Source organism: Ursus maritimus, unplaced genomic scaffold, assembly GCF_017311325.1.
Source record: "Ursus maritimus isolate PB19 unplaced genomic scaffold, ASM1731132v1 scaffold_1, whole genome shotgun sequence".
Lineage (NCBI taxonomy): Eukaryota > Metazoa > Chordata > Mammalia > Carnivora > Ursidae > Ursus > Ursus maritimus.
Window position 1 is genome coordinate 89943141 of NW_024423343.1, and position 24920 is coordinate 89968060.

General features: G+C 44.1%; 1 long non-coding RNA gene across 1 annotated transcript in view; it reads right to left on the reverse strand.

The window, feature by feature from the left end:
* Positions 1-24920, reverse strand: part of LOC121106314 — a 90724-nt gene that overhangs the window by 51503 nt on the left and 14301 nt on the right. Inside the window, exons 2-3 of the long non-coding RNA XR_005838942.1 lie at positions 18339-18466; positions 12770-12857 (exon numbers count right to left, since the gene is read on the reverse strand). This is a non-coding gene — a long non-coding RNA (uncharacterized LOC121106314). The remainder of the gene's footprint in view (positions 1-12769; positions 12858-18338; positions 18467-24920) is intronic.

Sequence of the window (24920 nt, forward strand, 5' to 3'; positions counted from 1 at the left end):
ACAACTTGCACAAATGAGTCTAGAAGGAACATACCTCCACACAATATATGACAAACCCAGAGCTAATATCATACTCGATGATGAAAGGCTGAAAGCTTTTCCTCTAAGATCAAGAACAAGACAAGGATGTGCACTCTCACTGCTGCTATTCAACATAGTACTGGAAGTCCTAGACAGAGCAATTAGGCAAGAAAAAGAAATTAAAAGCATCCAAATTGAAAAGGAAGAAGTAAAATCTTCTCTATTTGCAGATGACATGATCTTATAGATAAGAAACTGTTAAGATTCCACCAAGAAACTGTTAGAATAAATGAATTTGGTAAAGTTGCAGGATACAAAATCAATATAGAAAAAACAGTTGCATTTGCATCTACTAACAGTAAAGAAAACAATTTCATTTACAATGGCATCAAAAAGAATAAAATGCTTAGGAATAGATCTAATCAAGAGGTGAAAGACCTGCACACTGAAAACTCTAAGACACTAATTAAAATCACTGAAGAAGACATAAATAATTGAAAAGGTATCCCATTTGTTCTTGGAATGAAAGAATTAATGTTGTAAAGCTGACCAAATTACCTAAAACAATCTACAGATTCACTGCAATCTCTTTATCAAAATTCCAAAGGCATTTTTCACAGAAATTTTTTATGAAATGTATGGAACCACAAAAGACCCTGAATAGCCAAAGCAATCATGAGAAAATAGAACAAAAGCCGGAGGTATCACACTTACTGATTTCAAACCATGTTACAAAGCTTGAGCATTCAAAACGGTATGCTTCTGGCATAAAAACTGGTGTACAGACCAATGGTACAGAATTGAAAACCCAGAAATAAAGCTACATACACATGGTCAACTTAATCCATGACAAAGGTGCCAAGAATACACAATAGGGAAAGGATAGTCTCTTCAAGAAATGGTGCTGGGAAAACTGGACATCCAAACACAAAAGAATAAAATTGGACCCTTATCTTACACCATATGCAAAAATCAACTCAAACTGGATTAAAGACTTAAACATAGGCCCGAAACCATAAAACTTCAAGAAGACAACATAGGGAAAAAGCTCCTTGACATTGGTCTTGGCAATGATTTTTTTTTTACTATGACACCAAAAGCACAAGCAACAAAGAAAAAGAAAAGTGGTACTTCATCCAACTAAAAAGTTCCTGCACAGGAAAGGAAATAACAAAATGAAAATCCAACTTATGAAATGGGAGAAAGTATTTGCAGACCATATATCTGATAAGGATTAAATATCCAAAATATATTACAAAACTCATACAACTCAGTAGCAAAAAAACCCAAAAGCAAACAAACAAACAAACAAAAAAAAGCAAAACAAAACAAAACAAAACAAAAAAACACCAAATAACTCAATTTAAAAAATGGGCCAAAGACCTGAATAGACATTTTCCCAAAGAACATATACAGATGGCCATGAGGTGCATGAAAAGGTGCTCACCATCACTAATCATCAGGCAGGTACAAATCAAAACCACAATGAACTATTACCTCACACCTATTAAAATGGCTATTATCAAAAAGACAAGAGATAGCAAGTGTTCTCAAAGGCATGAAGAAAAGGGAATTCTTTTGCACTGTTGGTGGAAATATAAGTTGGTACAGCCCTTATGGAAAAGAGTATGGAGGTTCCTCAAAAAATTAAACATAGAATGACCATATGATCCAGCAATCCCACTACCGGATATATATCTGAAGAAAATGAAATTGGTATCTCAAAAGGTATCTGCACCCATATGTTCATTGTAGCATTATTCACAATAGCCAGATTTGAAACAACCTAAGTGTCCATCAACGATGGATGAATGGATAAAGAAAATGTGATACACACACACACACATGCACACACACACACACACTGGAATACTATATGATCCTACTTATATGTGAAATCTAAAGAAGAAAGAGAATAGAACTGTAGTTACCAGTTAGAAAGTGGGGGAGAGGGGTTTGGAAGAGGTTGGTCAAAGTGTACAAACTTTCAGTGATTAGATGAATAAGTTCTAGAGCCCTAATGTATAGCATGGTGACATCACTGTATACTTGAAATTTGGTAATCATTTCACAATGTATACATATATCAAACTATCATGTTGTTATACACCTTAAATATATACAATTTTTATTTGCCAATCCTATCTCAATAAAGCTGGGAGGGGGGAGGAAAGGATAAGAGAGGACTGGTCCAAGAGGGCAACGTATAGCCAATAGAAGCTACAGAAAGGAAAACAAAAATATTCAAGGAGTAAATTAATCACAGAAATAAAGAAATTTTCGCAAAACTGATGAAACACTCAAGCTCTCACAACCCTCCTCATGTTTAAGAACATTAAATATAAATGCAAGATCCAGAATGAGGGAAAATAGTTTACCTGCAATAGATATATTTTTTTAAATTTAAAATATCTTACAGCTATCTTGGATACTAGAAAACAATGAAACAACGCTTTCAAAGTTCAGAAAGAAAAACAATTTTGAACGTAGCATTCTATACCAGCCAAACCATCAATCAAGTTCCAGAGCAAAATAAAAGACATTTTTCAGACATATTTTAACTTGAAAGCTTAACTTTTATAAACACTTTCTGAAGAACGTATTTTGAGTATACTCCACTAAGATGAAGCATGGAAAAAATTTAAAGTAAGATATAGGATCCTAGAAACAGTATAATTAACTTAAAATACAATGAAAAGTAATCCCAGGCTGACATCTGTGCAGCAGGCAGGCCTAGAAAAACATTAGGGAATTCAACAAGTGGTTTGCTTTTAAAAGCTGAATGAGTTTAGGTATATGGTGAAGAAGGCATATGTTCGTCCAGTCAACAAGGGGAAAAAAAATGAAGGCAATTATAAACTTTCAGTAAAGCAAATACATGTTCTTAGAAAGTTGAATTCCAAATATGCATAATTTTTAAAAGACTCCTTGAAACTTATATATAGTGATATATTACATATCCTTTTCTAAAGGTGTAATAATACAAAGTAGTCCTATAATAAATATTACAGATGCTATTGAATCTTGATGTTTTACTTAATTAAAATGTAATATAAATGCTACAAAACCTTATCAATAAAAATGTACTGGGATGGTTGACCAGCTAGGAGGTAGATGAAGAAAATACAATACAAAGTGTTGAGGCACTAAATTTCTCATACAGATTAGAAATTAGATAATTAATTTTAGAAATCAGGAGGAAGAGAGATCACATTAAAAGGATAATAGAAGTGAATTTCACCCTCATTTGTTTTTACTGAAGTGTCAATAAATACAACCTAAAGTTGATAAACCAATGAATTGAGGTACAGATCTTCCTTGACTTACAGTGGGGTTACATCCCAATAAACCCATCATAAATTGAAAATATCATGTCAGGGGCGCCTGGGTGGCACAGCGGTTAAGCGTCTGCCTTCGGCTCAGGGCGTGATCCCGGCGATCTGGGATTGAGCCCCACATCAGGCTCTCCTGCTGTGAGCCTGCTTCTTCCTCTCCCACTCCCCCTGCTTGTGTTCCCTCTCTCGCTGGCTGTCTCTATCTCTGTCGAATAAATAAATAAAATCTTTAAAAAAAAAAGAAAAAAAGAAAATATCATGTCAAAAATCATTTAATATACCTAACCTACCAAACATCATAGTTTAGCCTAGCCTACCTTAAACATACTCAGAATACTTACATTAGTGTACAGTTGGGCAAACTCACCAAACACAAAGCCTGTTTTATAAGAAAGTGTTGAATATTTCATATAATTTATTGAATACTGTACTGAAAGAGAAAAACAAAATGGCTGTGTGGTACAGAATGGTTCTAAGTCTATCAGTTGTTTACCCTGGTGATCATGGCAGACTGGAAGCTGTGGTTTGCTGCTGCTGTCCAGCACCATGAGAAAGTATCTTACCACATATATCAGTAGCTCAGGAAAAGATAAAAATTCAAAATTCAAAGTGCAGTTTCTACTGAATGCATATTACTCTCACGCCATTGTAAACTAAAAGAATCATAAGTCAAGCCACATAATTCAGGGACCATCTGTTTATGTTTATTATTTAGAATTATGCTTTCATAACATTAACAGAATTGGGTTAGGGGAATCTTATTACTCATGCTACACCATTCTGTACTAATATTTTAATTTCTATATACATGTACTACAATAGCAATAATATAACAGGGAGTACAAGTTCACCACTGTCTTGGCCCAAGGGACAATTTTCCACTGGTTCCGTCCAAACACCACTCGGCCCCCATCTTGATCAAGAGACAAGGGTTTCTCTTCATACCACCATGTCTACCCCACAAGGACTGAATTTTCCCTAGTCTCTATCCCCAAAGGTATACGGTGGCCCATGACCAGCAGCAAGTTATGGTTGGGGCAGGGAAAGAGACTGGACTGAAACTCCATGGCCCACGCAAGTGTCACTTTGACCCAGATATTCATGGCTACAAGAAGCCAACCACTGGCTATTGATGATAACAAGATGGATAGCTGACTAAGCGAACCCAGGATTCCCTGGTGTTCTCCACCTGTCATGCCATCCCTCCTCCTCCAAACCAGGCTTGGGGGTTTCCCACTCTTTCCTCTTCCCTCAGTCCTTCAAATTACTCACGCTTCTTTCCCATTTCAGTCATAACTTATAAAAATGGGAAAATTCATTCAGTAAGCCTGCTTCCAAATCTTGCATCTAACTCTTTCATCAGACAATTTTATAAGCAGCTTCTTTTGCATTTTAAGCTCTTAGTGGCTGCCTCGGGGGTGGTGACCGAAGCCCACAGATCTGAGCACTGGGGAAGGGAAAACCTCTCCAGACACAAGTCAGAGAGATATTAGTGAGTCTAGTGAGGGTGAGAAACATGCAGGAAACATACAGATACAATCCAACTATGACATCAACAACAAAAATAATGACAGTAATAATACTGTACAGATTCTCAGAGACCAAAAAAAAAAAAAAAAAAAAAAAGCTTCTATCCTATCATATTAGCCAAATCTTCCCTGAGCAGGAAAAACATTTGGAATGTCTCTACAAATCTGATATATATAATAAAGACATTATTATTTTAAGGAAGTACATAGCTCATAAGCTTTATGATAAAATGGAAATGCCTTGGGGTCTTCAGTCAGTTAAGTGTCCAACTCTTGGTTTCAGCTCAGGTCATGATCTCACGGTAGCGAGATTGAGCCTGTGTCAGGCTCCACACTCAGTGCAGAGTTTACTTGGGATTCTCTGCCTCTCCCTCTACCCCTCCCCTGGCTCATGCACTCACACTCTCTCTCTCTAAAATAAATAAATAAAATCTTTTTAGAAAAATGGAAATGCCTTTGTACCCTGCCTAAACAAATGCTAAAAGTAAATCTACTGGCATTATGGATAAAAAAAACTTGATTTTAAAACTACATTCAAACCTGAGTGTGTTTTCTTCTTCTTCCCCTTCCCATTCCTTTCTGAACAATTCAATCCAAAAGTCCTGGGTGAAGGAGGAACTTGCACTGGCCCAGAGTGAGGTACTGGAACCTTACCAGGGAAAGGAAAGCAACCTTATGTGGAGGGGAGGGAAAAGAGGATGGAAAAGATGGAGGGAAACAGTCCTAGATGGTTTGTTGAAAGCCAGGTGCAGAAGCAAGGCATTCATAAGAGATGGAGAAGGGTTGGTGGTCCAGCCCAGTGTGTAATTTCAGAGCCTGAGTAGGGCAAGAAGGACAGCAGCACAGGGTGTCAGAGCTAGAGCTAAGCAAGAAGATCATCCATGGATACATGTGAGGGGCAGCCCAGCACAAAGCATCAGAGTCTGAGCTGGGTACAGAGATCATCTGTACAGGAAAGTGGCCCACAAGGGGATCACAGCCCAGATTGGGTGAGGGGCATCTGTGCATCCTAGAGCAGCAGCAAGTATAGACAGGTGTCAAAGTCCAAAGAGGATGGGGATGGTGTCTGTGTAGGCAGTAGGTAGCAGTGGTGAGGGGAAATTGATCATATAGACAGGGAAGCTGATCAAATATATAAAAAAGTAAAGATAGTGAGAATCAGATCTCTCACCATCAGAGCTAGGAGCTACAAATACAGAAAGGGAGAAAACTAGAATAAAATTAGGTGTTGGACTAGAACTGAAGATATCAATGTGTACTCATGGTTTTCAGTATGTATAGTCAGATATTAAAACAAACATAAGTATAAATGCACGTACACACACACACGCACACAATCCCTAGTCTGTCTAGTGAGTAGGCCTGGAAGTAGTGACATCCCAGGAGTAATGAGCACATCTAGTACCCGGATCTTGATTTCTAAATACTATTTGCCACTGAAAAGAAAAGAAAGAAAAGAAAAGAAAAGAAAAGAAAAGAAAAGAAAAGAAAAGAAAAGAAAAGAAAAGGGAAAGGAAAGGAAAAAAAGGAAAAAAGGGAAGGAAAGGAAAGGAAAGGAAAGGAAAGGAAAGGAAAGGAAAGGAAAGGAAAGGAAAGGAAAGGAAAGGAAAGGAAAGGAAAGGAAAGGAAAGGAAAGGAAAGGAAAGGAAAGGAAAGGAAAGGAAAGGAAAGGAAAGGAAAGGAAAGGAAAGGAAAGGAAAGGAAAGGAAAGGAAAGGAAAGGAAAGGAAAGGAAAGGAAAGGAAAGGAAAGGAAAGGAAAGGAAAGGAAAGGAAAGGAAAGGAAAGGAAAGGAAAGGAAAGGAAAGGAAAGGAAAGGAAAGGAAAGGAAAGGAAAGGAAAGGAAAGGAAAGGAAAGGAAAGGAAAGGAAAGGAAAGGAAAGGAAAGGAAAGGAAAGGAAAGGAAAGGGAAAGAAGGGAAGGGAAGGGAAGGGAAGGGAAGGGAAGGGAAGGGAAGGGAAGGGAAGGAAAACGAAAACGAAAACAAAATGAAACTAAGGTTCCTTAGAGAAATGGCTGATTCCAGGGCTCATGGCAAAGAAAATGTAAGATAAGCCTGGAACATCTTATACCAGAAAGCATGGAAGGGCTCAACAAATGATGGCGATGTGTCAAAAGGACAAAGAAGTGACCCTGAAAGGGTTTCCATTGGCCCAATCTAAGATAATTTGATCATCATAATAATGATAATAATAGATTACAATCCATTAATAAAATAGAAATCTATGAGTCCCATACCCATACAAATGGATGGATGGATGGATGGATGGATGGATGGATGGATGGAGAGAGAGAGAGAGAGAGAGAGAGAGAGAGAAAGAAAGAAAGAAAGAAAGAAAGAAAAGAAAGAAAAGGGAAGGAAGGAATGAGGGAGGGAGGAAGGAAAGAGAGAAAGAAAGAGTTTGAAAAAGAACAGTGAATTTAACTAATCTCAAAATTTTTCTTCACAAAATACTTATTAATTACAAAGAGAAAAAATAACTTTATAGTGGAGAAGAGCGATGGCCATCACTTTAATCAAGTAGCTAAAGTAAACATCATCAGATATAGAATAAATTGAAATTGTGCACCACTTAATGGGATGCAATGAGAAAAACTCAGCATCACATCTGGGATATCTGGCAAGAGTCCATAATCTGAGTCAAATCATGAGGCAATGTCAGACAAATGCAAATCAAGGAACACTTTACAAAATAACTGGCCTGTCATCTCCAAAGGTGTCAAGATTACGAAAATCCAAAAGAGATTAGGGCACTATTCCCAATTGAAGGGTATTTTAAATGAACATGACAAATAAATGCAATGGGAGAGTCTGGGTGTCATCCTTTCGCTATAAGGGACATGAAAATTGGGGACACTGGCAGAATGTAAATGGACTGGGAGGAGTAGACCGTGGTAATGTACCAGTATTAATTCCCTGATTTGTACGGTTGTGATGAGGTAATATAGGATACTCTACAAACTATGTGGTATATAATCTTGAATGTTGGTCAGAATCATCTAGTAGATTTGTTACGATACAGATAGCTGAACTCCATTCCAGAATTTCTGATTCAGGGGGTCTGGAATGGGGCTCAAGAATTTGCATCTCTAACATATTAATAGGAAATACTGATGCTGCTTTGAGAGCCACTGATATAAGAGAATATTCTTGCTTTAGAAAAACAAACTCAAGTATTCATGGGCAAAGAGTCTTACTATCAGTGCTTCAGGACAAGAACAGTTCTTCGTCATGTGCTTGCAAGTTTTATTTAATTTTGAAATGTTTCAATAAACAACTTCATTAATTCCAAAGCCATCAAATAAGAATTCAGGATAACCGGGCAGTGAGGCAGCTGTGGTTGAGCAGTGCCCAGTACACCCCTTCCTAATGGGTAGTGCAAAGTAAAGTAAGTAAGATAGGAAAGGGGCCATTTAACGCATGTGAGAGAACCATATGTATTCAAGTTCTTAAAAACATTTGTTGACCCCCCAAAAAAAAAAAAATTTGTTGACAACAAACGTTCAAAACACTCCATCTCTAAACATTAGAATAGGTGTCCTTTATTAAAAATTTGAGTCTTCCTCAATGGCTATTTCCCTCCATATCTCCAAATTCCTCCTTGTCCATCTTACTGGTACCTCAGGCTCTACATTAAAAAATAAGCAAACACATCTAATAAAAGAGCTGATCCCCCTCCAAAAAATCATCTGGTACCATGTTACAGGGTTAGGCAAGAAAATAAAATCCATTCACTGGATTTAATCCACTGAACACTCTTCAATGCCATACCTTTCCAGGTTTGCTGGGCCCTCCACCTACCAGTCATGTGATCCCAGGTGAGTATCCTATCCTCTCTGTAGCTCCATTTCCCTATCAGTAAAATGGGAATAATAATAGCACCTATACCTCACTGGAGTGTTATGAGGACTGAATAAATGTAATGGACGTGGAATAAGCCTGGTGCATGGTAGGCCCTAGATAAATGTGATAGGCTGTTGTTTCAAGTTTGGCAACATAAAATATTTTTTGGATTTGATAATGGCCATCCCAGCACCCACCACACTCCCCTTACCACTTTATATGTGAAGCTAGAAGGCCTCTGGGCAGAAAATTCAGCAAGTTTGCACAGAAACCAAGGAGTTTCCTTGGAGGAAAGATACCAAGATGCTGACCCATACATCTATTGAGATTCAATGTTCCAGACCATCTTCGGTGATTCTCATGGCTCTACCTCCGATCAGAGAGGCAGCAAATTGTGGTGGCGGGAACTTGAGCTCCAACGACGGAGCCTGGGGTCTAAGTCCAGGTTCCACCACGTACTGTCTCACCTTCAGCAAGTTACTTAACCTCTGCGTATTTCAGTTTCCCTCTTTGTAAAATGGGAGAGATGATAATAATATCTACTTCATAAGGCTGTTGGAAAGACGAAGGAGACAATTTATACCAAGCAATTGCTATAGTGCCGGACATATAAAATACACTTAGTAAAACTTGTGGGCACAAGGTGTGGCCATAGGACTAGTTGTAGTCAGTGACATGGTGTCACTTCCTCAGGGGAGGAAAAAGATGTTTTCTCTACCCTCGTATGTTTAGTACCTGAAGACTGCAAGTTAAACTGACCAAAGATAGGTGCTGCACAGAAAACAAGCGAAGACCGAAAAAGTAACTGGGCTTGAGAGCATACGGACCATTTTAACAAAGGCTGAGAGACTGTAGAAAAGGATGTTTGGGCTTTTAGGGATAGTAAGTTGTGATAAGGTAAAGATATGGGGAAAACTAACAGAAGGCGAGGTTTTTTTCGTAAGGCCATTATGCAGACTGAGTCAGTACCAGCTCTGTGGTGAAGAGCCATCTACAGTGATTAAAAGTTAGTCTCTTCAGGAGTTGAAAAGAAAAAGACGGATACCTTCACAAAGGGAAATGCGCGCCTGCTTTCAGGCAGGAAGGCAGAGGGCAGAGAATTCCTCCTCTATTTCGGTTTCTCAAGTGCCTTGAGCTCAAAATAATCCTCATGCCAAAGTAGAATATTTGGGGACAGCATATTGTGATCACCTTCACTTCTAAGCTGAACCACTTAATTACCAGTACAAGATCCTCAAGAATGCTTTCCCTCTGACGTGACGACCAATAAATTTCTAGGCAACAGCTTCTCGGTCAACTTGGGGCCCTGAGTACTTGCAATAAAAGCAGAGCCATCTCTGTGACCTACAAGGGCCCATCTAACCTTTGTTATTACACCACTAAAATGTAGGAGTTGTTTGTTACTGCAGCGTAACCTACCCTATCCTGACTGATCGAGCACCACTACCACCACCCCCCCACTGCCAAGGAGAACCAACCCTGAAGGAGGAAGGAATTTGGATTGTTGACCTTGGCCTGGATGGAGGTGATGGGGTATTGTTTCTGAGTGTGGTGTGTGGCTGAGACTGAAAATCCTGTCACTCAACCGACATTGGAATAGTTATCCACTGCCATGTAACATATTATCCCAAAACTTAGCGGCCCATGTGCACAGACCACCACACCATACTGTCAATACTCAGAGCTGGATCTCCCACCTCTCCCAGCCCCCATGCCCTTCCTCCCCCGTCTATCGGTACATCCTCTCCAGCACATGAAGATTACATAAAATGTCAGGTGCAAGTCAAGCTTCTGTGAAAGGAAAGGCAAAATCAGCTGACCGGGTCTCAACACTTAGAAAAACACAAGGGTAAAAGACCACCAAGAAACACAGTTACTTGCAAAGGGGTGGGCGGGGAGCACGAGCCAGCAGCAAGTCACACCTGCACCCTTGGTTGGTGGGGTGAATCAGCACATAAAAATGGTGTCTCCCATAGATGACCCTTTTTCCTCACCTGACCATCTGCCCATTGATGTTTCAATTGCTTATTTCACACTGCTTCCCAAAGGTGTTTTCGACATAGTCTTAACAACCATCATACCAACACATTATCTTAAAAATATATATAAGAAAGAGGTCACTAGAGAACGTGCTGTGCAACCCCTCCATCTTCCCCTCTAGCTACATCTGGGCCACCAAACCCTGTCCCAGCAAATCCTAACATATAAGTGGACAGGTCTAACAAGGACCCTGATGTAATAGCCTAGAAAGAGTTGAACACCAAAAAAAAAATCATGCAAGGAGCCACAGCAAGTGATTTAATATTACCAGGCAGACACCCCTCCTTCCCAAGGAAAAAGATGGCAATTTAGAGGTTCCTCCTGTCCCCAATTCCATGCACACATAATTGCTTCAGGAAAAACAGACCAGGAACTGCTGGCACATTCTACTCCCAGATAGCCTGCCACCCCCACAGGCTGTGTTTCCAATCAGGGTGTGAGTGAATGGAGAGGATGGAGTTCTTCCCTGGAGACAGAGAGGTATCATTTGCAGAGAAATGGAACAGGGTGGAAAAGGGATGTGGAAAATCATCAAACTGCTCCCCAGGCATGGTCAATGAAATAAGTTAAAGCCATCATTTCAAGGTTAAGTCAGGAGACAAACACACATGATGCTATAAATACAGTGTCCCTTCGGGCACCACGGCATAGATCATAACAGGCCAAGGGCTAAATGGGACACATGGTGGGTGCCCGTCTCTGTCGGGCCTGATGGATTGACAGGCAGACAAATATGAAATGCAAGCCTTGCAGCCAGGCCCTGCCCTGGGTGAAATTCCATTAAAATGCACAACAAAGATCAAATGGAGGGAATAAAAAGTAAAAAAGCAGAACAACAGCCAACCTTGGGGGGGTAAGAAAGGAGGAAAGTTAGCATTATCCAGGAACCATTCCCAGCGGCCCCTGGCTACCTGACCTTCAACAACTTGGCAGGCTCCTTCTGAGGCCATGAGACCTCAACACCATCCTGCTTCACAGCCTTGGGAGGGACTCATGAGATAATGCCATAACACACAGCCTCACTACGTGCCTGGCACTGTGCTAAGTGCCCTGGGCATATCCTCTCATTTTGCGATCCTGAGGGTTGGCGGAGGCAGGTTTCATCCATCCCACTTCACAGACGCACAAGCTGGAGGTCAGAAGAGTTCATTCACTGGTGCAAGATCACACAGGTGGTAAAGCCAGCATTTGAACCCAGATATTTCCAACCCCAAAGCTTATGCTTTTATCCCTGCTGCTGCTGCCTCAGCTCTTGGAGTATCACAAGCTACCTGGCCCTCCCCCCACCATCCTTCACCGCAGCTCGGCCAAGAGTGGCACATACAAGCTGCCACTCCCCCCCATGCCCCTTTGTCACTAATTAATAATCATGGGCCCTGCTGGGCCTGCACCCCACTGAGAACCCTGCTGAGAGCAGTGCTTCCGAGTAGCCTCTGCCAACCCACCCAAGGGCTGCGGGAGCAAACTAAGTGGACACATGTGGTTAGCACAACGTCTCAAGTGGAGCTGATGGCCAGCATGAGAGTGCCCAGGAAGGAAAGGACACTCCTCACCCCCTTGGTCACATGTGTCCCCTCTCTATTTGCCTAGCTCAGGTTCTCCTTATCTCTCCTGGGCTACACTTGGCCACAGAGGTCTGTCAGCACACATCTGAGCATGCCTCCTTCCAGCTCGGCATCCTTCAGGGGCTCCCCACTGCCCCCAGGATCAAGCGAATCCTCCTCAGCCAGAACCCTCCCAAAGGCCCTCGCGCCCCGTGGCCACCTGCAGAAGGCCCTCTCGGCTTACAAGACTTGGCTCAAGGACACACACCACACAGCTGATATCGATGACTTCCAAAGCTGAGATGAAAAGGGATAGGAGGGAAAATGTCAGCTCTGTACTGACTCAGCTGTGTATTATTTTACTTTCCATAAACATTTTCATGGTTTTCAAAGTCATGATGAAGTCAAAAGGTAATAAATACATAAAGATGGGGGAATGGATATCTAGTTCTCCATACCTTCTTGCTCTCCCCTGTATGGGTAAGACCCAGCATCCAGGACTCCTTACTGTCCTCACTGACCCGGTTCGATGGCACTTGGGCACTCCTGGAAGACAGGAACTTTCTTTTACATCGCTGAACCTGGAGGGTGAACACCACATCGGAATACTATCTGATGAAAAAAATGAATAAACAATGAAATGAATGTGCCCCTGAGAAATGTTGTTCACTTATGGCGAAGTCCTCTCACCCCTGATGGCTGCCAGTCTGTGCAAGGGGCTCCCCAAGTCCAAGGGAGAGTTCTCCAGAAATAAAGTCTATTGATAACTTAAATAAGAGGGTCTAGATTCATGTTCCTCAAGATGTGACCTGTGCAACTGCACAGGACACATGGCCCATTTCTTCAGTAAGTATACAGCACAGGTTTAAAAAGTAGTCTCTGAGCACCAGGTGTTGTGTGCGAGTGATGAATCACTAAATTCGACACCTGAAACTCATATTGCACTATACGTTAACAAGCTGGAATTTCAGTGAAAACGTGGGGGGAAAAAAAGAAAAAAAAAGTCTCAGGCTTACGAAAAAAAAAGTCTCAGACTTAAGAAATGTTACCACCAAAAACAGTGTGAGAGTCTTTATTGGATACTAACAAACCAACTCTGAAGAGACATTTTTGAGACAATTAGGGAAATTTCAACAACGGAGTGTGAGAGGATATTAAAGATTATCGTGAATTTTGTTAGGTGTGATAATGGTATTGCGGTTGTGCAAAAAAGAAGTCCATATTGGATATGGGTGAAATAATGTCTGAAAATTGCTTTAAAATGCTCTAACTTAAAATAGATTGTACACAGAAAAAATGGTATAGAGATAAGATGAAACATTACGAAAATGTATTGCTAATTATTGGGGCCGGATGAACACATATGGGGTTCTTTATTCTGCTTTTGTATCTACTCTCAAGGATTTCCACAGTGAGAAGTCTTAAAAAGGCTCCTACATTTTAAAAAAAAGTAGCCCGTGAACTGCAAGGGAAACACCTGGCGCTTGTTAAAATGCATATTCCCAGGCTGCTCTGACCAGTCAGGAGGAGGGCAGTGGCCTTGAAGCTGCACGTTACAAGCGAACCCTGCCCCTCCTCCAGCTCTAGCACACCTCGGTTCTGATGAGGATTCCACACACCCGGTTTGCCAGGAACCGGCGTGGATTGCACCCGCTGTCCCCCCTTCCCTCTCAGGAGCGGCCCAGTTTGGACCACGAAGCACACAGTCACTGTAGTGGGAGTGAGCCACGCTCACTCTTCACAGGCTGCCCTGACCTGTGTGTGCTGAACCCCCGCTTGTCTGGCAAGGCCCAGCTCAAGCACCCCAAGACCTTCTCTGAGGACTCCAGGTGAGAGAATTCCTCCACGCTTTACACCACAGACCCAAGCCTACAGGGAGGACCGAGCGCTGGCCTCAGGTCTATCCATCTATGCGGATGGCTGTGATATTGTGACACAGTAAGAAAGAGCAGATTTGGTCTCTGCCCCTGGTTCACGGCCCAGAACTCCTGAAACCTTTGAAATTTCCTGAGTGGTAGCAGTAAGAGTTGTGTCTTTGTTACTCATAATAAGCCTCTTTCAAACACCTGAGTTTATGCTAATGAGGGGACTCCTAGCAGCTGGGAGCTGTTTGCCAGAGGAACCAACCAGGTGATGAGAAGGTTGGAACTTTCAGCCGCACCCCCAGGGAAGGGGGAAGGGAGAAGCGCTAAAGATGGAGCCAGTGGACGCTGATTTAAGTAACTGTGCCTACATAATGGAACCTCGATAAAAACTCTAAACCACGGGGTTCAGAGAGCTTTCCAGGTTGGTGAACACCCTGAGGTGCTGGGAAGGTGCTATGCCAGTAGAGGGTCTGGGGGCTCCAAACTCCAATCCTTGCCACACACGTCTCCCAGTGCATCTCTTCCAACTGACTCGAGTTGTATCCTTTATAATAAACTGGTAAGTGCAAGTAAAGTGTTTCCTGGAGTTCTGTGAGCAATTATAGCAAATTATCCAGCCTGAAAACGGGAATGGGGGAACCTTCAATTTACAGCTAGTCGGTCAGAAGTGCAGGAGGCCTGTTGTAGTGATTGGCATCTGAAGGGGGGGACAGTCTTGTGGAACGGAGCCCTTAACCTGTGGGGTCCCTGCTAAATCCGGGTAGTGTCAGAATTGATTTGTAGGAAACCCAGTTGGTGTCCAGAGAGTCAGAAACTGATTGGTGTAGGAAAACTGCTCACACATTTGGTGTCAGAAGTATTGTGAGTAGAAAAACTGTTTTCTTTTAATGCTCATCCTTAGTTTGCCTGTCTCTAGCCTGGGGACTCCTTAAAGGCAAGGACTATGTCTTACTAATGCTGGCACAGAACCCATGGCTGATAAGTGTTAGTTTGATAAATGAAGAAACAAACAAATGAATTAATAAACAGGAGTCATTGTGCTGGGCATCTCATGAGACATATCTGTGCTAACTTAAATTCTGACTTACCATCATGATGAGAGGTTAGGTAGCCTTAATTTAAGATGACTAGTGTGAAAACTGGGTAAAAGCAGGGGGGAAATGTGATGTAGCACGTGGGGGAAAAGATCAAAATTTCAGAAAGTATGTGTACACTAATGGTAATTATAAAAATACATATGTCTACTATTATTTTTATGAGACCAAAAGGTCATACGCAAGAGAAAAAATAGTGAGATTTTCGGCGACTATACTTGTATTTCATGTATTTACATTTTCCAAATATTCTTTTTTTTTTTTAAGATTTTATTTATTTGAGAGAGAGTGCACAAGCAAGGGGGAGGGGCAGAAGGAGAAGTGGACTCCAGGCTGAGTAGGGAGCCCCATGTGGGGCTCTATCCCCGGAGGACCCCAGGATCACGGCCCAACCAACTGAGCCACTCAGGCACCCCCCACCCCCCGCACCTTTTTTTAAGGAAAGAAGAAACTGGGAAAAACAGCTTGGAGTCTGTTTTGGTCTGGTGGTAAATGCATGACCCCAACTCCAGCACCACAGGGCCCCTCCCAAGGCCCCCACCAACCCCAACAGAGGAGAAAAAGCCTGCAACAATGCCTCTGGCACTGGGGGCAGGGGAGGGAAGTGGAGACAAACCGTTTTTCCACATAACCCCTAGGTTTCCCCTGGTTGAGTTTGACAAGACCTCCAACCCCTAAGACAGGGAGTCAATAAATTTCCATGCTCTGCATGCTGCACAGACCCACGTGTACGGAGGTATTGAAAAGAGCAAAGAGCTTCAACAGTCCCTCGGTCTGTACCGAGAGCATCCCGGGCTTTCCAGTCATCCTGCAAGGAGCCTGCTCCAGTATTAACAGGTATCAATCTAATATATTGTGCAGCAAGCACCATTATTTTCTTCTCAATCTACTTTACCTGCCACATCTCTCAGGGGCAGATTGGAAAATATGTGGTAATTATATATTGATAGAACGGGGGAGCAGGTTATATACGGACCCATTGTACTTGGCTTCCTTATTAACCAGCTCAGATGTGCTCTGTGGGATCCTTCTTTGCTCTTTAAGGAATCTCTGGAGCTGAGCTATTATTTTGCTGTTTATGATTTTTTTTCCTTGCTCGTAAAAATTGTCCAGCTTTACCAGAACCTCACATGCACCAAGCCAAGATGGGGCTTTGAAGCACAACCCTGGTGTCATTCTCCTTGGCAAGGTTCCCACCACGAAGCTGGCGACTTCCACACAAAGACACACAACAACTTCACCGGGCTGGCTTCCCAGTCCCCTGCACCACTTCATCGAGGAAGAGTCAGTCAGTAGGAAAAGTACTTAAGAAAAAGTCAATGAACCATATTGGTGAGCCTTCCGAACAAATAAATTATTTTTTTTTTTTAAAGAAACATAGCAAGCTATAGGTTTAACAGTAGGTTTTCCTCACAAACACTAATGATAGTAGTCCTCAGTGAAGAAGCCACAGGAAAACAAGAACAGGCACCTCTGGGAAGTTTAATGGTCTTTACTTAGTTGATTTGTCTGGACTGGTTAAGCAAAGGGAGAGGGAGGAAGGGAGGAGGGAGGAGTAAGGGAGGGGAGGGGTGAAGGAGAGATGGGGGGATGAGGGAGAGATAAGGGAGGGAGAGGGAAAAGTGAGGGAGGAAAGGGGGAGGGAGGGGTGAGGGAGAGATGGGGGAGGGAGAGGAAGGGGTAAGGGAGGAGGCCTCTGGTCGAAGACCTCTGAGTAAAGGGCAGGTGGAAAGCAAGTGGTAATCCACAAGCACTTTGGGACTGCTGCCCAGGTGATCTAAATGGATGGTTGGTCACTCTGAGTGATCTAAATGGATCTCAAGTCTAGAAGAAATGTGAGAAGGCCATATAATCCACATATGGTGGGTGCAGCCAAACCGTTCCAACCCCGTCACTCAGCATGCACTCACGCAGCATTTCCTGGGCACCCAATTCCAGCTGGAGTCCCACTGTCCCCAGCTGCCCAGACCTCAGGCTCCCCTACGGAAAGGTGACAAGTGGCAGTTCCCTTAATGTGAGTCCTGACACCTGGGTTCTCCTACCAGCCCTGCCACCTGATTAGTGGGCTGGATTTCCACAGGCCTTGCTTCCCTGTACCCTTTCCAATCAGAAAATAAAAAGTGGGGGAGACAGTGGACCACTTATATCCCAACCAGCTGTGACAACTGACTGCATACGTGCAAAGAACCCACCCCATATTGCTGCTTTCTTTTCTTAGCCTGGTCTTGTCTGTCTACACGGTTCTTGTGCCAAAAGCTACCCCTGGGTGGCTGAGCCGAACAACTGCGCAGGGGAACTGCCTTCCATCAGGTGGACCTGGAAAGGGCACAAGGAAACAGAACTTGCCCTCGAAGGTGAGACTCTGCCAGTTAAAAATTCAAGCCCAGAAATCATCATCTAACTTATTAAATACAACCTACCACCACCACTTGCAAGGAAAAAAAAAAAAAAACACAGCCAGTGTAACCTCACCAATAAGTAATTAGGGCAGCGTACTCCCTCTAAAATGAAACCACCAGCACTGGAACTTCAGTTAAATTTAATTACTACCTTATTTCCTTTACAATAGATGACCCAGTTTTTGGATAATATTCTCAGAAAGAGATTACGTGTGGGTGTAAAACTCTGCCCTATCTTCAAGAAGCAGAGAGACCATTCACTGAGCTCACCTAATCCACCCAGATATGTGTGCAAGGCGAATGGATAAGATACAGCCCACGGAAGAAACACGCTCTATTCTTACACAAAGGCCGAAGAGGCAAGCAATCCGACATTTATGCCTCTAACAAAAAGCAATCCCATGGATCCCCGAGCGCTGCTTGTCAGGCTTGCTGACCAACTTCCAGAGGGCAGTCTTGGACAATTATATGAAGAGCCCGTCACCCCCAGCGTATGCAGACCCAGATACGCCCCAGGCCCTGGATCCCCGGGCAAGGATGGGCCCCTGGCACAAAGCAGATCTACATCTTGGCCGCTGCACGGACTCTCATGACCTAGAAAGTCCCTGATCTGGCAGGAAAGCAGAGAGGGTGGGTCCACAGATGCCTTGACTTGCCCTCACTACTCACCACAGTTCTCCTAGGCTGAGCTGAGCACAACGCACAGTGACATGTGAATGACCATGAATGGTGACATGTGCAGTGAATGGTAACAGAGAGGTGTCCAGAGCATCCCAATCCCAGGCAGCCAGAACATCCTGGAAGACAAGATCAAATACGTCTTCGTTCATTCCTTCCCATAATGAAAAGTGAGGGGGTGGGGATCAACATCCTACCCTCAAGGAGCTCAGAGACTGGGAGGGAAATAAATATGTAAACAGGCAATCATAAAAGAGTAGAATTAATTCTCCAGCAGGAGGAAAAGGTAGCAGGGGAAAGAGAGAAGGAGAGTCAGGATGGCTTCCTGGAGCTCAGGACCTTGAAGGCTGGATCTCAGATATAAAAAGAAAACGAGAGCCATACGGGGTACAGGGTGGGGTGGGAGAAACTAGACACCCCAGATGAAGGGGTGCAGGCCTACCAGCAGAGAGAGAGGACGGTAGTTCGAGGAAAGCAAGGGCTTCCGTGGGACCGTAAGGAAATGAGGAGGAAATGAGGGAGTGAGGAGGAAACAGAGGAGCCTGCTGATAAGTGGGTGTAGACTGTGGTGTTAGCGCCTGAGCCCGCAGATCTCAAGTGACACGGAAAGGCTTTCAGCAGGCCAGTGACAAGTCCACATCTGTGTTTAAGAATCATCACACTGACAAAAATACAAAAATGTTGTCACTAAAGCAAAATACAAAATCAACAGAAAGGGGGGTTGATGAGGAAATGGTGAATGGCTGACAGTGGCTGAAGTCAGGGGATGGGAACATGGGCGTTCGTTATACTATTCTCTCTCGTTTCATCTAGGCTTGAAATTTTCCGGAGTGGAAATGTTTTTTAAACGAACATGAATCTTTTTTAAATCAGAAGCATGTCTTCTTGCGATTTTTTAAAAAATGTTATATATCCTAGCTCATTAGCCAAAAATAAATGGGAGTGTGTTTGTATTTTTTTTTCTTTCTACATTTTAAAAATACCACCGTGCTGCAGGGTGGCGAACAGATTGGAGAGAAGGGAAGAGGGGACAGGAAGCCGTTAGGAGGCCGTGTGGGGACCCAAGTGAGAGACGGTGGTGGCCTAGACTGACACGGTGGCAGGGCAGATAAAGGGCTGGATTTAAAACATTCAGGAAGTACAATGGCCAGGACCCGGTGACTGACTAGACACGAATGAATCATGCATTCGGGCACTCTCTCTCAAAGATTTAGGGCCACCTGCTCTGCCCACGGCACTGCCAGGGACTGCAGGAAAATGAACAGGCAGGTCTGACATGAGGCCAGACATCAGCACAGCTATCGATGACAGAAATAAGATGAAATAAGCCAAAAGGACAAAGACAGTCTTGGAAAAGTAAAAAAGTAAAAGCCACAAGTAAACATTAGCTTAAAACATGCTGTAATACCAGCAAAACTGAAAAATGCTGGAAAATAATTTTTTTAAAGATTTTATTTATTTATTTATTTGACAGAGAGACAGCCAGCGAGAGAGGGAACACAAGCAGGGGAAGTGGGAGAGGAAGAAGCAGGCTCATAGTAGAGGAGCCTGACGTGGGGCTCGATCCCATAACGCCAGGATCACGCCCTGAGCCGAAGGCAGACGCTTAACGACTGCCTGGAAAATAAATTTGAGGCATTTAACCACAAGCACTTAAAATGTGAGAACGATAAAAGACAGCCAAGATAAACGGTAGGATTGCATCATAAAAGAACAGTACTACAATCAAAACTATAGATAAAAAGCAAAAAAGGGAAATAATATCAGCTAATGGACTATATTAAAAAGATTAAACAGTGAAATAAAATTATTGAGGATGCATACATTTTGCTAAAGTACATTCTAACCAAAGGATATCCATCTATCAGGAGAAGCACAGGTTGTGATGTGGAGACCAGCTGCCCAGGCCACCTGCTTAACCTCAACCCCCAGAGCCACCTTGACGGGCTCCGAGCCCAGCCACACCAAGTACTCGCCATTCCCCAAATCTGCCCTGTTTTCCTTAAAGGACACTGCTGGGAGGAGGTAAGGATTACACTGCGCTATCCACAGAAAAGGCTCCTAAAAATCCCCTCTGCACATCCGTCCTTCTCCTCAAAGCTTCCCAGTGCCAAAAATCTCTGCTGTCACGCCCTCCCTGATATATTGTCCGTTCCTAAAGATGCCTGCCTTCTCCGCCCCAGCACTCTTGCTTCAGCTGAGAGACCCTCCTTGCCACAGCCGTCCCCTGGGGGACAGCAGTCCAGCTTGAGCCTCTGAGGGCTCCTCTTAACAGAAAGAGCACCTTAGACCTGAGTGAACGGAATTCTCCCCCTCATGACATCTACACACATGCCAGGCTTCCCCCAAAACTGGACTCTTCCTAAATAAAGTGTCCTAGGGTCTGGCCATGGGCCTGGCACATAGACAGTGCTCGGTTAACATCTGTTGAAGGCAAAGAAATGAAAGGAAAGATCGGTAGCCTTCCAGCTGAAGTGGTCAGGGCTCCATTCTTGAACAAGGACAAATGCCACAGCAGGGATCCTGGCCCCAGGGAGGCTTCTTTCAATGCGCGTCTCAGGAGAGAGCCCTGGGCTCCTGCCTTGCACGCGGGCATTGTCAGCTCTTCCCAAAAGGCACGTAAGGTAGCAGCAGGGATGCCCTCGCGCAGGGTCCATGGCAACAACGCGAGGAAGGCAAGGGCAGTGCTGCTGCAGGGCCTCGAGGAGAGGCGGTTTGCAGGCACGGATCAGGAGGGCTTACCGGAGGAAGGGGTCAGAGCCAAGGCTCCAAAGATGGCGAGGCCGCCTGGATGGAGGGAGAACAGGACAGGATTTCTAGCAAGGGAACAGGATATGAGCCACCACACGGAGCCGATTTCATCCCCCAGCACAAAGACTGCCCTTCCCCCAGGCCCCCAGCACACAGTCAGCCAGAATCCCGCAGGCAGCGTTTCTGTGCAGCGTGAAGCAAGTTCCCCAAATTCCACCGTGGCTACCCAAGTCGTGGCCAGATCACATCTCTGTGATGCAGAGACCTGCTACTGGGCTTTCAGCAGCCCCTCCAGCACCAGGCCACCCCGGGCGGAAACTACATTTGCATTTTGGACAGCCTTAAGTGTGAGAAGCCATCACACTCTATTCTCTGAGGGAACATAACAATTCCAGCTGCCTCTTCCAGAAGGCACTCCCTGTGAAGTTTAAATAGCCAGTGACAGTTCGCAGCATTATACTCCTTAGCACGGATTTGCCTGACCTCCTGTATGAGCCAGTTCTCAGCTCTCCCAGCCATTCGGGTTATGTAAATCGTGATACATACTTATGACTAGCAGGACGATTGCTGGCTTTTTATTTTTTCAGTTCTAGAAAGAGCAAGAACTTCCTTTGTCTCAACTTTAGGGAAGCCTTGACAAGAGGTTCACCAGCTGTCCAGCCTTGCATTCATCTGAAACGAGATGCTTTCCTGGAATTTTCCTGTCTGTTCCAAACGAGACCCTGGTACCACAGATCTCAGACAGTACCTCGAGTGAAGGAGAGCCCTGCTAGAGACTGAACGTGTGCGTCTCCCCTCCAATTCAGATCTTGATATCCTAACCCATAATGCTCTGGTGTTTGGAAGTGGGACCTTGGGGAGGTGATTAGGTCATGAGAGCAGAGCCCCCACACAGGAGATTAGTTTCCTTATAAAAGACACCCCAGAGAGCTCCCCTGTCCCTTCCACCACGGGAACACAGAAAGAGGACAAGCGTCCATAAGCCAGAACACAGGCCCTCACCAGATTCTAAATCTGCTGGCACCTCGACTGTGGCACTTCCCGTCCTTCATAACTGGGAGATATAAGTTTGTGTTGTTTGCACACCGTTCAGTCCGTGATATTCCGTGGGAACAGCCCGAACAGACGAAGACAAGGCTCCAATGCAGAACTGACAGGAGATGGTGAGGAACCAGCTTCACGGCTCCTGAGCTCCCCACCCAGAGGCCTTTATCTGCTTTGGGAACATACAATTTTGAGAGAAGAGAGGAAAGGGGGAATCTGTGAAGCGAGTATTTTGAAGAAACAATTAAGATACTGTGAGCCCCACACGCCGCTGCCACATGAAGGGAAGAGAACGTGCTTTCTGTCAACTCAAGCCTGGGGAGGGGGCTTCCACGGGGCCAGTCGAGGACAATGAAGACCATCCCAGTACTTGGGGGGCGCTGGGTACTGTAGAGAACACTGGGGAGCACGTGGCAGCCAGAGAAAGCATACAGATGGGACTGGCCTGCACCCCCAGGGTTTACACGAACGGGATGTGGACAACGTGGGAAAGCCAGGCTGGGTCCATCTTAAAGCCTGCCCCAAAGGATGCCTGGGAGGGGGTGAGGCCTCCAAGGGCAGGAAGAAATGTGGAGAAACATCACAAAACCAGAATGAGACCAGCACAGAAGGGGAGAAATGACATGGTCTGCATCAAGGGAGCAGCAGGGGGGCTCCCAGGAGGAGGCATTCCCAAGCAGCTCACCAGAGCATCCATGAGAAAGAGTCAGCTAAGAATATCTGCCAGGCCTGGGAGTGGGACACACAGAGCAGTTCAAGGAAGAGCTCTCCTGGCTCCCTCTCCTCCTCTCGTCCTTCCTGGAGCACCCAGGGTCAGTAAGGGCAGTTACAGGGTACAGACAGAAGAGCAGACAAAAGAAGAAGGCCATGCCTCTGCTCTGGCGAGGGGTCGGCCACAGTGAGTGTCCAGCTGTGGGAAGGACACAATCCCATATTCATTAAATTCAGAGATTTGATTAATTTGGGGGTCTAGATATTCCTAATTTCTCAAACATGTTTGCAACTGACATAACCGTTGGATCGTCTGCTGCCTACGAGTGAGTAGAAAAATCAGGGACTTGCCCAAATGTCATCAGAGGCAAGGGAAATTCATCCCCCCACCCCTACCCAATAAAATTTAAAAAGGCAATGAGAGACAAAATAAGGCTACCTTTGATTATATCCCGAAGTCAGGTTTGTTTAATACAGAATAAAAGCCATGTATCACCGTTGCTATCAGCACAGTTGAGAAGTAATTCTTTAAACCTGTTTTTCAGATTATAACTTTTGAGCCATATATTTAGAAATTATCCTAAGAAAATCATCCTAACTACAGACAACGAGACTGAACGCATCCTTGTCTCTGCCTAGACACTGAAGTTCAATGCGCCCAACACGAACTGCGGGCTTCTCCCGTTTGCCTGCTGTTCTGTAAAGGCGTCAAAGCTAAAGGCTCACCTTCGCAGTCTCGCTTGCGCTAGGAGCGGACTGTGACACAGCGCGGGCCGGTGAAACACAGCCAAACGTCTCCAGGTGCGGCCTTTCGCCTTCTACCTTCCCCACGGTAAATGCAGTGGAAATGGCCAGAACCACAGCCATTTAACCACCATTAGGTCTTAAAAAGCGGCCAAGGGAACTGCAGAGAATCCAGAACTAACATCATGAGCCACTGAACCTGGCAATTATGCTCTCTCTGCGGAACTCATGCTAGGTGAGACAAATAAACATCCATTCATTTAAGACACTGTGGCTGGGTCTTCTGCCACTTAGAGCTAAATGCAACCCAAGGCTGTGGAACATTCGCACACACATACGACACATACATGCCTACCAAAATATCTATCTATCTATCATCTATCTATCTATATATATATATATGAGAGCTACACCAAAATGTATGTGTGCTGGGATTGTGTCTCATTTTTATTTTCTTCCTTTTCTCCTGCTGATATTTTAAAATTTTTCTGCACTGAACACGTGTTGCTCTTGTGATAAGACAAAAAAATTTATGAAAACTACTTTTTGACAGTGAAGCCCTAACTATGCTCACTGAAATGTAGACATGTTTCGTGGTCCTCAAGGGCTCTGTGTTCTTTGTTCTATGGCTGGCTCAGCACACACCCACCCCAAAACACTTCTATGAAGATGGAATCCTGAAGAGACCACGTAAAATTCTACCAAGATAAACTGAGCATGAAGTGATAAGGAACAGATTTATCAGACATGAAAAGGCAGATGTTGATCATATTTGGGGTAAAATCTGCAAGGCCTAGAGATTACAGGTATCACAGGAGAAAAGAGAGCAAATCAAAGATGGCTGAGGGTTGGGGTCCCAGGTACTCAATAGTAACTGACAGGACTAAGGAAGTTGGGAAGCAGAGCCAGCTTTGGGGAGGGCAGAATCATGATCTGTTTTGGACAGGTGGGACTTAAAGCTGGTGGTGGGACCACCCAGGAAAGAAAGCCAATAGGCTGGGGTGCTGGTTCAGTCAGTAAAGTGGCTAACTCTTGATCTCAGCTCAGGTCTTAATCTACGGGTCATGAGTTCAAGCCCCATGTTGGGCTCCATGCTGGTTGTGGACCCTACATTAAAAGGAAGGGAGGAAGGGGAAAGAAAGAATGAATGAATGAAAGAAAGAAAACAAGGAGGGAGGGAGGGAGGGACGGAGGGAGGGAGGGAGGGAGGGAGGAAGGAAGGAAGGAAAAGAAAGAAGGGAGGGAAGAAAGGGAGGGAGGAAAGAGGGGAAAGAGAAAGAAAGAAAGAAAGAAAGAAAGAAAGAAAGAAAGAAAGAAAGAAAG